This window comes from Malaya genurostris, chromosome 2 (genome assembly GCF_030247185.1).
Source record: "Malaya genurostris strain Urasoe2022 chromosome 2, Malgen_1.1, whole genome shotgun sequence".
NCBI classification, from domain to species: Eukaryota; Metazoa; Arthropoda; class Insecta; order Diptera; family Culicidae; genus Malaya; species Malaya genurostris.
The window spans coordinates 283,217,139-283,232,560 of NC_080571.1; the positions used below are offsets into that span (position 1 = coordinate 283,217,139).

The following is a 15,422-nucleotide window of genomic DNA, read 5'->3' on the forward strand; positions in this document are numbered from 1 at the left end:
GACGTTGCAAAAGCGGGTAAAATTCTTCTAGATTAGGCTTAAAACAGATTCAATTTGTTGGCTTTATAAGTTACTTACTAAACGAACTGACCTCGGCTATACTGGTTCCAAGTTCCCGGTTCCAGATGTATCGGAAAAAGTGGTCAAAAACTTTAAAACGTGACTCACTCATTTTATTCTGAAATGATTTGATCGATTTCCACAAACTTAGGCTCAAATAAAAGTTCCTATAGTCTCATAGGTTGCTGGTCAATTTCATCCGGGTCCGACTTCCGGTTCCAAAACTAACTGTGTTTGACCATTTAGTGCGACAATGCAAAATGAAGAAAAATTCTTATTTACTTGAAATAACTGTTAACAAATTGAAAAAGTTAGTTCATACCCAAAGAAAATTTCTTATTTTATTCAAGGTTGAAAAACAATTCTTGACATAATCTTCTAGTGATATTTTTTGAAATATACGTAATATGCGAAAGGCATCATTACATCATTAGGTGGATTAAAAAAGGTTTTTTTTACTCTAATTTGTTCCGTATTACTGAATTGTTTGGTAGAATTTGTTTGTCGTACTTAATATAGTTGTGTTGTTTTATCAGTTTGAAGGCGTAGGCCAAGTTCAATTTAAGTCGGAGTAAGTGAAGTTTGATGACCTGAAGAAACAACACATTTCTGAAATTTCTCTAATCTTCAAAACACACTTGTGATATGATCCATGTCAAACGGAAAAAAATCCCCACCAACCAAATGTCGAGCCTGACCAAACCAATAAGTGCGTTCCAAACTTACGTACGAAGTTCATTGTTTAATGCAAACCGAACCGAATGTTTAATGCTCATCACATACTTCCTGCAAATCGCGAAAATAGTAAGAATGTATCGACTATCTAACTGAGGACAGGTCTTCACAGTCTGAGTACGCGCGAGAGTGTCGCGCACGGCGAAAAGTTCACATGGCGAGAGTGCGCGGCGCAGCGCACGCCACTGCGGTATCGCGCAGTATCTCGCGGTGCGCAAGAGAACCAAACTCAGATGTGGGTGCCAGTGGCGTCGGAACGTTTTAGAGATTTGTTTCAAACATCTGTTCAATATTTTTTTCACTATCATCGGGATACAGTCACGGGAGAGGAGAAATTGCATAATTTGCATCGGCTGATGCCCTACCCCTTTGTTGCGGACGGCACTGCCTTTTGGGTATAACATCAAACATTCTTTTAATAAACGAGAGCTGAATAGTTCTTTGGGAATGACCGCATTCGCCAGTAACTCGACTCCACTCCGACACGACACTGCTGTGTATCGTAAGCAAGATACGCACGGGATATTATTTTTATGTAACTTCTGAAGTGAGAATAGTATAACGTAACTGGTTCCCATGCGAACAGTGGTGAATTAGGTTCTTCGAAAAGTTGTACCAATAGACGAAGAAATTTCAGGCAGCTGCTATTGTTTTGGTCACCGGTGCCTCCGAGTGGCAGAGAAAATCGACGACGGAAAACTTTCGATTCAAACAGGTAATCAAAAGTGGCAGCATCATCAACAACAACAACAACATCAACCGCAGAAAGCATGAATAATAAAATCGTGTTCGGGAAAAATATTATCTTTTAATGCAGCAGAAATTGGTTGTGCAAAAATTGTTATTATTCTATTATTATTCACATTGCCCGATGGAGAGGGAGAGGAGGCGGAATGTGGGTGGTTGAATTGTCACCCAGCCCCAAGTGTATGAGTGATTGCTTTCAGCTTCATCGGTGGCAAACAACCAGCGCACGGCGATCAGTCAGCTTGTTTTAAATTATTTCAATTGAACCAAGTTCACTGTGAGTGCGATAGCGGAAGGACGGCAAATGCCGGGTGTGGTGAGAAAATATTATGTTTTTTTCTTCTTCTAATTTTCCTCAGCGGAAGCAACGGCTGCTCAGAGCCTGCTGCAGTACAAAAGAAAAACGATTTCGGAATGTGTATATCGGTGTGGGTGTGTTCTGTCTAATAATAAAAATGTGTTTACACCGAGCTGGTGCTGGCACCTATTGGACTATTGGAGAAGAGTAAACACGTAGGTGTCCGCTATATTAAACATCTGTGCGACGTGAGCTGAATACCGATTGTTGTGATTCTAGTAATCGAACCGAAACTATGCAGCAGCAGGTGATCAAAAAATCAACGAAAAAATCACTGTCTGGCGAAGAGTCGGATGACTCATCGAGAAACGATCCTCTCCCCATAGAATGATAGCCATTTTCGTCGCGTTTGTCATCGGGTAAACCGCGAATCAACACACGCAACCGTTGGATAAAGAGATGTAAGATGAAATCACGCGTTGGTGTTAAATTCAGACAAAATCGATCGTTGAGTGGTTCTAAGTTGGTTGATCTAGTGCGCCGAGAACCATCTGCTGACATCAGAGTACACGATAGAATTGAAAAGTGGCAGTCAAAAAATCTTCGATTAGTATAAGTACTCTCCCACACAGAATCCTATACAACAGTATGCATCGATCGGAACCACCCTGGCAGCATCTGTTCCGAGTACGTCAACCGGTGACTGTACAGACGCGAGCCGAATGACATAAGTGTTTAAATTAGAGCGAAGAAATGTGTAGTGTTTTATTGCAGTAGTGCGGACGAGTGAAATCAGCGAATATCAGCAATAATCGAATGTGATTCTGCTTATTAGTATGGCAGTTTTATTGATTTTTCATGTGATCTAGTGGATGGAAGCAATCTTGTGGGTGGAATTCATTCCAGCAATAAAAATGACAAACAATCAAGAAGTCGATGGTATTTTGAGAGTTTGCTGGATCGTGAAATCATGAATCATAGTTGAAAAATTATCGGAAATTAATTTCGTTCAACTTTAGAAACAAGAGATACTACTCAAATCGCTCATTTCAACAGCCTCAATTACTAGACACTAGCACTTCCATAGTTCATTGAAATGAGTGTAGAATAAGGGAGAATGGCACCATTGCCAATGCTCAACCAACTTTACGAAAGGACGGCGACCCATCGGATGTTGCGAAGTTGGTGATTTGGATGAGTGTAAGGTCTGGGATCCGCTCTAAACAAATTATTGAATCATTACGGCATCCTTACTATTATTATTAAACCTTAAAGTGCAAGGTTTATAGAAACACTTTTTCAATTAGCCTAATAATGAATAATTGGGCCGGGGGTCAATTAAAAGTTTCAAAAATAGCCGCGTAACCTTTTTTCGTCATAATTTTGAACGTTAATAACTCAGTCATTTGTTGATGGATTGATATAATTTAACAACCAATCGATTCGAAAACTTTTAACTTAAACGTGTATGACATGCTGAAAATTTTTTCTTGATTTCAGTTGACGCTTGACTGCGAATGAAACAAGTAGCTCTCCAAGTAGGTAATGAATAGATTGTAAAGACTGTCCCAGAAAGTAGGGACGCAAACAAAAACCGCTGCCATTTCGCAATGGTTCAGAATCTGTCAATTTTTATGGCTGTGTCCTGTTGTTTACACTCTTCTCTATCCACTTGTGCAGTTGTTTATTCGTTTTCATTAGTTTGATTTGAAATGCGTGGACTTTCAGCAGAACAACGTCGAAAAATTGTGTACAAATGGTGAACAGAACGCGGAATGTCACTGAGAAAGATAGCAAAAATGGAAGGAGTAAGTGAAAAAGCCGTGCGAAATGCAATCTGCAAGCTCGGTGAGAATAACACCATTGAGGATAAACCGAGAACGGGTCGAAAAAAAGGTCCTGCTAACCCTCAGTTGGATAAACGTACACTGAAGGCGACCGAGCAAAAGTTCGGGATGTGGCCAAAAAAGTGGGCACTTCGAAGTCAAATGTTCTTCGTGCTAAAGAACGTTTGAATCTTCGAACCTATAAGAAGCAGAAACAATCAAAACGTAGTCCGAAACAAGAAGCATCGATCAGGCCGAGGGTTCGAAATCTGTACAATACGATTCTTGCTGGAAATTTGAACTGCATAATCATGGACGACGAAACCTACGTGAAACTCGATTACAAATCCTTGCCGGGACCACAATTTTATACGGTGCGAGAAGGGCAAGTGTTAAACCTGTCCGAGACATCGATTGAAATCGAAAAATTTGGTAAGAAAGCTATGGTCTTGCAAGCAATTTGTAGCTGCGGTAAGATTTCGAAACCCTTCGTCACCACTGCTTCAATGAACAGCGAAATATACATCAAGGAATGTTTACAAAAACGACTTCTACCCATGATTCGAAGCCACAAAGATCCTGTTGTTTTCTGGCCAGATCTTGCTTCTTGCCACTACTCGAAATCAACGGTAGAATGGTATACTACCAAAAATGTCACTTTCGTACCAAAAGACATGAATCCACCAAATTGCCCACAACTTCGACCAATTGAGGAATTTTGGGCATTAACGAAGGCACATCTTAGGAAACATGTCTCGGCAGTCGAAACCATAAAAACAGTTCGAAAAAGATTGTAAAAAAGTGTCAAAACTTGTCGCCAAGTAGTCTGTACGGAATTTAATGAAGAACGGTCGCAAGAAGGTGCGCCAGCTAGTCTACAATGGCCAAGTAGCTAATGTTGAGAATAATATTCTGTTGTTGTAGTCTAATATTATCAGTATATCGAATAAAATTTGAATATCTAACGCTTGTGAATTATTTACAGCGAAATCAAAGTGCGTCCATACTTTCTGGGACAGTCTTTAATCCACCTAGTGGGGTAATGATGCCTTTCTCATATTACTCTTAGCATCATGAATATTACTGTGGAATTCGCATAAACAACTGTTCATTGAATAGAAATAGGCAAATTTGCTCGGACTTAATCTAATAAATCTACAAATACTATTTACTCTTTGAGCTTGCTTCAGATAGAATTGGAACAAAGACAATTACCTGTATTTCAGTTATTTATTATTGAATTCAAGATCTTTTTTTATACAAATGTAGCGTTTTCTTCATACTTTTAAGAAAAAATCCGAATAAAATTATTCGTCACGGTTTCGAAGGAGTTCTCGAATTTTTCCTGTAACACCAACTTTTCCCTTTGCCTTGAGTCTCCTCTTCATGATTGCCCAGTATTTCTCAATAGGGCGGAACTGGGGGCAGTTGGGTGGGTTAAGGTTTTTCGGAACAAACTGGACCCCTTTCTCTGCATACCATTCATGAACGACTTTGCTGTAATGACAGCTTGCCAAATCTGGCCAAAACATTACGGGATGGTCGTCGAATGAACAGCGAAATTCGTTTTTGGACACACTTTTTTTGGTATAGTTCCGATGTCATTGTCTTATTTGTAACGAAAGCTTTCGTTTTTTGTTTTGCCACAGATGCAAATGCCCTGCCAAATCATTATTTTTCTTACAAATTTGTCGGCAAAAACAAATTTAAATTTGGCTGGATCATCCTTCCGAGCCGTTGCCAAGTAACATTTTTGACCTGGGATTTGCCCGAAGGCTGCCTTGACATAGGTTTCATCGTCCATCAGAAGACACCCGTCGAACTTGGTCAGCACCTGGTCATATAGTTTCCGAGCAAGAATTTTGACCACAATATTCTGTTTTATGGTCTGATTTGGCTGTTTGCTAGCTCGATACGACTTGATTTCTTCCCGGAGTCGAGTTCTCCTCACAGTACTATGGGCAGCACCGAATTTTCTGGCCAAATCACGGTCCGACAGATTAGGTTTCCTCTTAATCGTCTTCAAAATCTCACCACGCAGTTTCCGGCCGACAGTTCCACTCCGACGAGGCTTCCGAATCGTCGTCAATGTTTTCTTATACCGTTTGATAAAGCGCCATACGGTATTTCTGGGCAATTTCAGCTGTTTAGCTAGCCTAGATGTAGACCACAATGGATTTTCCAAATAACTGTGCACAATTGTTTCCCTTCTTTCGGCTTCCATGTTGATTGTTCACAAAGTACAGTCGATTTGCGGAATGTCAAAAATCATACGTGAAGCTGACAAAATTTCCGACACGTGGGCGCCAAGAACTTCCAAATCCGTCCACCAGGAGCGCCACAATATGAGCAAAAATTTGTTCCAATTCTAAATGAAGCAAGCTTTAGTTTGAAGAAAATCGACGTGTAGACTAGATTTTTGAAAATAAATTTTCATCTCCCATTTTTTGTAAAACAAGATAGTGGCAAGAATTTCAAGGTCGTAGAAGATAGTATTGCTGTTGTTTATTTGAATGCAACGCAATTTTCTTCAATAATTTCAGAAGATCTGATACCATTTTGCCGGGGAATTCAAAGAACTAAGGGAAAATAATCTTTATCTGCCTACGAACGCGAGTGTATTTATATTTCAGCATAACTACGAAACAACTAAACGAATCGCTACCAAGTTTGGCACATGTACCAAAGGTGGAAATTGATATTTTTTGAAAAGCACAGATACTTCCTACACAATCATGGAGGAGATCTGTGATAAGCTCACTAACAAAAGTGAAGTTAAATCAAAATAGATTATTTTGAGGATGAAGAAGTGTAGCAAGTGCCCCGAACATGGAAAGTGTAAGGGAAAATTGATCGGGTTTTACGAAAAATTGGTACTTTTTTACGAGTACAACATATTTCTAGCAACTAAGTGAGGTTCTCAAAAATATTCATAAGAGGGAGGGGGAATAAGCATTCTCAACATTGATCTGAATTGATGAAATCATACAATCAATGTGCATTTTTTATGTAAATTGAGAAAACTATCGACTCAAGGTGACGGAAATAAGTTTACAACAACATTTGTATTAACTGAATCGTTATTTCATAGGTTTTCCTCCCCGGTGAACGACCAAAATGGTTAAAGCCGGGGTAAAATAACTGATGAATTTTTACAACGAGAAGTAACAAGTGTTTCAGTCGGTGTTGAACAGTCGTTCGCACCGCACGCGTATAGCTCTTGGCTCCTGGAAATTTTTTTCTGGCTACCTAGAGTTTCATTGATTCAAGGCTTCAGTCTTTTTCAAAGCTACCTGAATCACTAACAGTCTTTTAAAAGACTAACAATTAGTCAGCCTTTCTCAATGCCATACAAAGAGTGATATTAGAGAGACTAAGAAATTATTCAGCCTTTTTTAAGGCTAGCTATTCAAAGAACTATTCTTCGAACTAATCAGTCTTTATTAAGACTACCACAAAATCAGTCTTTATCAAGACTTTTCCAAACTAGGAGTCTAATCGAAAACCAATTTAGCCTAGTTAATTTAATTTAAAATTTCATTCATTTCAAAAATACCTGCGTCCAACCGGAGAGGCAACAAGCCTAAGGCTAAAAATAATTCAATACGTAATAAATCACAATCCGTTATTCAACATATTTCTAATAAAATTCACGATCTTATAGAATCTGAATGTAGAAATAAAAGACAAAGGACGGATTTCCCTTCCGTTTATTCTATGCCGTCTAACAATATTCACGAGATTCTTCCTGAATCCGATTGTAGCGACGTAGAAGAAAATTCTTCAAAAATTCCCAAAATGGACGCTTGTCGTTCTGGGAAGAAACAACAATTTATGCCACCAGTGACGGTGATGATTTCCGACTTCAAAGCATTCCGTACTGAGCTTTCTACTTTTCTCCCGGAAGTAAATGTCATATTTCAAATCGGACGAAGAGGAGAATGTCGAGTCTTGGTTGATGGATTGGAAGATTACGAACGTTTTATCCGATATTTGTCCGAGAAACTTCATAAATTTTATTCATATGATATAAAATCAGACAGACCCTTCAAGGCTGTCTTGAAAGGCTTATCAAATGATCAAAGTACTGATGAAATTAAAAATGAACTAAAAGAATTGCTTGGTTTTGCCCCTTCCCAAGTAATACTTATGAAAAAAGAGCGAATGGTACTCCTAAACCACGCTCTGGAATTTCTCATGAACTTTACTAAATACACACCAATTGAAGTGATGTAAACAATTTGAAAACTTTAGAAAAAGTACGTTTCATTTCCCACATTAAAATTCATTGGGAACATTATAAACGGCATAATCGTATTGCGAACTTAACGCAATGTCGTCGTTGCCACGGCTTCGGCCATGGAACCAAAAATTGTCATATGGATATACGATGTTTGAATTGTGGTAAATCGCATTCGAAAGACGTTTGTCCAATGAATGAAACCACTGATAAATTTTTATGTTCAAATTGCGATGGAAATCATAAATCCAATTATTTGAAATGTCCTGTCAGGGAAAAAAATTTAAACGCTCGTTCGCTTAGACAACAAGTCAAATCAACGACCTTAAATTTACAGAACATACCTGAAGATAAAAAAAAACGTTACAAATGCCACGCCTAATTCTTCTAAGGCACTTATTTCTTCGAATCTAAAACAAAACACAGGTACATCTTCCAATTCGTCTTCTAACGAAAACAATTTGTTGACAGGTAGATCGACCTCGTCATCATCTTCTTCTAATGTCAGTTATGCTAGTGTAACAGGTAGAAATCTACCACTTAATTCTTCTAATGTAAATAATCAAAACACAGGAACGCCTTGCAGTTCATCTTCTAACGAAAACAATTTATTAATAGGTAGATCGGTCAAATCATCTTCTTCTAATGGCAGTCTACCTACCAATATTCCTTCAATGCCATTCGCTTCTTTAAATGAAGTCGATTTAGGCGATATAACTGAAAATAAAATGATCTACCTACAAGATCAACTTTTTCAAATGATCATCCGAATGAATTCGGCTTCATCACTTTTTGGAACATTTCAAATCGGATGGCAACTCGCAAATAATTTTATAATGAATTCAAGATTTAACTGTGATGTTAAATAATTATTTGAATATTTTAAATTGGAATGATCGACCTTTGAAATCGAATGAAGATGAATTCTATAATTTTCTCAAAGTTCACAAAATTCATATTGCCATTGTGACAGAAACTTTTCTTAAACCAAATGTCAAATTGAAAAGTAATCCACATTATGTGGTTCATCGATTCGACAGGTTTACTGGAATGGGTGGTGGAGTTGCAATTTTTGTCCAACGGAAAATTAAACATCGAATTTTACCTTCTTTCAATACTAAAGTTATTGAAAGCTTGAAAATCGAAGTTGAAAGGATTCATGAAATTTATTTCATCGCTGGAGCATATTTCCCATTCCAATGCACCGGCGAACAATTAAATTTCTTTAAAGGCGATTTTCAAAAACTCACAAGATATCGATCGAAATTTTTCGTAATAGGGGACTTAAATGCTAAGCATGTCCAGAGGCAAAATAACAGTACATAATCAATCTTAGCTGGTTACTTCACAGTTCTTCATCCCAGTAATCCGACTTGTTTCTCTTCCGTGAAAAACCCGTCTACAATTGATCTGGTTTTAACAGGTCAAAGTCACATTTGTAGTGAACCGATTACACATACTGACTTTGACTCAGATCATCTTCCTGTAACATTTAGACTTTCCAACGAAGCTATTAATTAATCCAATTAGTTCTATATTCAATTATCATAGAGCTAATTGGTTGAATTACAGATCTCACATTGAAAATCATGTGAATCGTGAAACTATTTTAGAAAATTCTGCGGACATCGACATATTCTTATTAAAAATCTTCCCGATGTTGCCTTGAGACTCCTGGTTAAAATTTTCAACAAGTGTTTTTCATTAGCTTACTTCCCAAAAAGATGGAAAAACGCTAAAGTAATTTTTATCCTCAAACTTGATAAAAACCCAGCAGAAACATCAAGTTATCGTTCAATTAGCTTACTTTCTTCTATCAGTTAACTTTTTGAAAAAATTATCTTGTTGAGAACGATGTCTCGTATAAATGAGAATTCAATTTTTTTACCAGAGCAGTTTGGATATCGTCATGAACATTCAACTACTCATCAACTTGTCAGAGTAACGAACATGATAAAAGCAAATAAATCTTCTGGGTTATCCACTGGAGTTACTCTTCTAGACATAGAAAAAGCATTCGACAGTGTTTGGCACAAAGGTTTAATAGCAAAAATGTCTGATTTCCAGTTTCCTATTTATTTGATCAAAATGATTCAAAATTATTTAACTGATCGTACTCTTCAGGTTAGCTATCAGAATTGTAAATCTGAATTGCTACCTGTACGAGCCGGTGTTCCGCAGGGTTCGAGCGTAGCTCCAATCTTGTATAATATTTTCACTTCTGATCTTCCAAATCTACCCGTTGGTTGTCAGAAATCGCTATTCTGTGACGACACAAGTCTGTTAGCCACAGGTAGAAATCTAAGAGTGACTTGCAGTCGCCTACAAAGAAGTTTAAATATTTTCAGTGATTATCTGTCAAAATGGAAAATTAAACCAAATGCAGCAAAAACGCAATTAATTATCTTTCCTCATAAGCCAAGAGCTTCTTTTCTTAAACCAAACAATAATCACATTCTCAAATTGAATGGCTTGGAATTGACATGGTCTGATCAAGCTAAATACTTAGGTTTAACGTATGACAAAAAACTCACTTTCAAGTATCACATTGAAGGAATCCAAGCAAAGTGTAATCAATATATTAAATGCTTATATCCTCTTATAAGCAGAAATTCTAAGCTCTGTCTAAAAAACAAATTGTTAATTTATAAACAAATTACCAATTTGGTCGAGTTGTTGTTCCACCAGGAAGAAAACGCTTCAAAGGATTCAGAATAAAATTCTGAAAATGATTTTGAACCGTCCTCCCTGGTTTAGTACAAATGAGTTACACAGACTCACAAATATAGAACCGTTAGATGTAATGTCATATAATATTATAAGCAAATTCCGACAAAAATCGATGCAATCTTCAATTGAATCGGTTCGCTCTCTGTATTAGTTAGTAAGTTAGAATATAAGTTCCTTTTCCCCATTACACAATACAAGTAGGTGTAGAATTTTCCCTACACAAAAATCTCAGACTTGCGGAAGCAAATGATGTCCTCATGGTAATAACCAAATCATATATATAATAGGGCTGAAAAGTCAACACTTGTGGCTGAACACTAGGGTGGGACAAGGTTGTATGGGAAAAAGATGAAAATGTTTATTTTCTCGCTCCACCAAACTTTTCGTGTTCCTAGCTCGATCGGAGAAACTATATTTTCGCGCCCACGGTTTTAAGTTTGTATGGGATTTTGTATGGAGAAATTCACTTTTAACAAAAAAAATCGGCTGGAGATCAACCTATGAACTCTAAAAATCAGCGCATATGATATTTTAGTAGGAAATTTAACGAGGAAGAAAACTTTAGAAGACCGCAAAACTCATTGCCGTTTCAACCTTCCGAGCGAACGGACGTGATTTGGATTTACTGCGAAAGCATAGAAAACCAGTTGTGTGTGTGTGATAAAGTGGTCGGACGATATTGTGTGATAGACAATAGTGCTTTTTCCTCTGAGAGGTTTTTTTTTCGCATTATATAATAGAACAGTGCCTTATTGCGAGCGGTCGATCGAAACGGTACCGTTAGCCGATTATTGTTTCGCCGATCAAGGCCAAGTGTGAGGATTATAAACAAGCGGCCATTGTGTGAGGATTATAAATAAGTGTGCCTTTTCCTCTCGGAGGTTTTTTGCACATCATCAAAGCGGCGATACGCCGATCGACGAAGTCCAGCTTGGTGTCCCCCGTTGGATCTTAGTTAAGTACCTTTACTTCGTTTATTTTTATTTCTTTATTTGACCATTATATTTCCCCCCGAATCATTTGTTTTTGCGCGGAAGTAGTTCCGCTATGTCTAATTTAAAACCTGCCCCCCCGCTCCCGATGTTCAAATGGAGACTTCCCTTGTCAGTAAAAAGTCCCGCATAAAAAGCTATCCTGATGGGCTCGCACTACCGGCCGGGCCTTACGCGGTCTATTTCCGGACCAAATCAAAGGAAAAAAAACTGAATATTTTAAAAATATCGCGGGACCTGAATTCGCGATATAATACCATAAAAAGTATAGATAGAATACGGCCAGACAAGCTCAGGGTCCTGTTTACCAGCTCAAAACAGGCTAATGAGCTTGTTCAAAATGATCCTTTTACGCTGGAGTACCGCGTCTACGTGCCAGCTCGTGAAGTCGAAATCGACGGTGTGGTCACCGATTCGAGTTTGACTTGCGAGGATATTCTTAAGTACGGGGCGGGTTGTTTTAAAGACCCCTCACTTAAGAATGTCAAGATACTGGATTGCAAGCGATTGCATTCAGTATCGATCGCCGGGGATGGAACAAAGTCTTATCCCCAATCAGACTCTTATCGTGTGACCTTCGCCGGCTCGGCATTGCCCAACTACATCCTCTTGGACCGGGTTCGTTTGCCTGTTCGTTTATTTGTACCCCGGATAATGAATTGTACCAATTGCAAACAACTGGGGCATACAGCTACCCATTGCAGCAATAAGCCACGTTGTGCTAACTGTGGGGAAGCTCATGCGGACGGCTCTTGCGGTAAGGATGCTGAAAAGTGTCTCTACTGTAAGGAGGGTCCGCATGACCTCTCTGACTGTCCCGCTTACAAACTGCGAGGAGATCGGATGAAGCGTTCCCTGAAGGAACACTCCAAGCGTTCCTTTGCCGAGATGGTTAAGAGTGCCACCCCTCCTAAACAGGCAACGAATCCATATGCCTGCTTGTCAACTGACGAGAGCGATTCTGACGACCCTTTGGAAGGTCCATCTTCAGCGGTCCCTCATAGCTGTAGGAAAAGAATGAATAAATCTTCTCATAAGCTACCTAGTAAGGGTTCGAAGGTGTCTTCCGAAGGGCTTCGAAAAGTTACAGCTAACGGGAATCGGGAAAAATCACCGAAGCAAAAAGCTCCTGGTCTCGGAAAACTCAATTCCGAGATGGAATTCCCACCGCTTCCAGGGACTAAAAAATCCCCAAGCGTCCCTGAAAATCCACCAGAGAACCAACTAGGTGCTGGACTTATAAAGTTCTCTGATGTTGTGGACTGGATTTTTACAACTTTCAATATTTCAGACCCTCTTAGAAGCATTTTAATTGCTTTCATGCCAACAGTAAAAACATATTTGAAGCAGTTGACTGCAAATTGGCCCCTTCTTTCAGCGATTGTATCTTTCGATGGCTAAATCATCCACCGAGGTCACGGATCTAATCACTGTTTTACAGTGGAATTGCAGAAGTATTATCCCAAAAATAGATTCATTTAAATTTCTAGTAAACAATCTGAAATGTGACGCATTTGCATTGTGCGAAACTTGGCTAACTTCTGAAATACCCTTAAACTTTCACGATTTTAACATTATTCGTCTGGATCGAGATAATCCCTATGGAGGAGTACTTTTGGGGATCAAAAAGTGCTATTTTTTCTATCGCATTAACCTCCCCTCGATACCAGGTATTGAAGTTGTCGCATGTCATGTTACAATCAAAGGTAAGGACCTTTGCATTGCTTCCATCTACATTCCCCCAAGAGCCTCGGTTGGGCATCGGTGGCTCAGTGATATCGTAGAGCTCCTTCCTGCACCGACGTTGGTTTTAGGAGACTTTAACTCACACGGTACGGGATGGGGCTGTCTTCACGATGATAACAGATCAACTATGATCCATGATATCTGCGACAACTTCAATATGACAATCTTGAATACGGGAGAAATGACACGGATTCCTGCACCACCAGCAAGACCAAGTGCGCTGGATTTATCCCTTTGCTCGACATCGCTACGGTTGGATTGCACGTGGGAGGTAATTCCTGATCCCCACGGTAGCGATCATCTACCGATCGTAATATCAATCACCAGCGGCTCAAAACCATCGAAGACAATCAATGTTTCGTATGACCTCACACGAAATATTGATTGGAATAGCTATGCGACCTCGATATCTGAGAAACTTGAAAGAACTCAACAACTTCCTCCGGAGGAAGAGTACACGTTTTTGGCTGGCTTGATTCTCGACACCGCGACTCAAGCTCAGACGAAACGTGTACCCGGCGCGAAAACTAACATCCGTCCTCCCAACCCGTGGTGGGACAAAGAGTGCACAAATTTAAACGCGGAGAGAGCCTCCGCGTATAAAATATTCAGAAAAAATGGAACACCTGATAATTACCGGAATTACGCGGCGTTAGACGTTAAAACTAAGAACTTGATTAGAGCCAAGAAACGCGGTTACTGGCGTCGGTTTATAGACGGCTTAACGAAAGAAACATCTATGAGCACTCTTTGGAACACAGCCCGACGAATGCGCAATCATAACACCACGAATGAAAGCGAGGAATATTCCAACCGCTGGATATTCGATTTCGCTAAAAAAATATGCCCAGACTCTGTTCCGGAACAGAAGATCACCCGCGCCGCGACACCAAATACAAACGAAACACCGTTTTCGATGGTAGAGCTCTCACTTGCACTCTTGTCATGTAACAATAAAGCCCCGGGATTAGACAGAATAAAATTCAACTTGTTGAAAAATCTGCCAGACCCCGCCAAAAGGCGCTTGTTGAGTTTATTCAATAAGTTCCTTGAGGACAACATTGTTCCACATGACTGGAGACAAGTGAAAGTGATCGCCATTCAAAAACCAGGAAAATCAGCCTCCGATCACAATTCGTATCGGCCGATTGCTATGCTTTCCTGTATCCGGAAATTGTTCGAAAAAATGATTCTCTTCCGTCTAGACAATTGGGTCGAAACTAATGGCTTACTTTCAGATACACAATTTGGTTTCCGCAGGGGTAAAGGAACGAACGATTGTCTTGCGTTGCTCTCAACAGAAATTCAAATGGCATTTGCTCGTAAAGAACAAATGGCGTCAGTTTTCCTAGACATTAAGGGGGCTTTTGACTCAGTTTCTATAAATATCTTATCTGAGAAGCTGCATCAGCATGGTCTTTCGCCAGTTTTGAACAACTTTTTACATAATCTATTGTCTGAGAAACACATGTATTTCGCGCATGGTGATTTGTCGACAATACGATTCAGTTACATGGGTCTTCCTCAGGGCTCATGCTTAAGCCCCCTTCTATACAATTTTTACGTAAACGACATCGATAAATGTATCAACACATCTTGCACGCTAAGACAACTTGCCGACGACAGCGTTGTGTCTATTATAGGACCCAACGCTGGCGATCTGCAAGGGCCGTTACAAGATACTCTTGTCAACTTATCCACATGGGCTCTTCAAATGGGTATCGAATTCTCTACGGAGAAAACTGAGCTGGTTGTATTTTCGAGAAAGCGAGAACCAGCACAATTACAGCTTCAACTAGGGGGTGAAACCATAGCTCAGGTCTTCACATTTAAATATCTCGGGGTCTGGTTCGACTCCAAAGGCACCTGGGGATGTCACATTAGGTATCTGAAACAAAAATGCCAGCAGAGAATCAACTTTCTTCGTACAATAACCGGATCGTGGTGGGGTGCCCATCCAGGAGACCTGATCAGGCTGTACCAAACAACGATATTGTCCGTGATGGAATACGGATGCTTTTGCTTCCGATCCGCGGCGAACACTCATT

The 15,422-nt window shown here is 39.5% G+C and overlaps 1 protein-coding gene across 9 annotated transcripts in view; it reads left to right on the plus strand.

Moving 5' to 3' along the window:
* The first annotated feature begins 1,247 nt into the window (after positions 1-1,247).
* The window catches only part of LOC131430333 (uncharacterized), a 32,131-nt gene continuing 17,956 nt past the window's right edge, over positions 1,248-15,422 (plus strand). For 4 of the 9 annotated variants that reach the window (XM_058595218.1, XM_058595225.1, XM_058595224.1 and 1 more), the window contains exon 1: positions 1,248-1,510. The gene's annotated coding sequence lies outside the window, so the exon portion shown is untranslated. Of the gene's footprint in view, positions 1,511-1,709; positions 1,859-2,049; positions 2,302-2,386; positions 2,675-2,785; positions 3,046-15,422 lie in introns of those variants that run through there. The other 5 variants (XM_058595219.1, XM_058595220.1, XM_058595222.1 and 2 more) reach the window with 5 other exon arrangements.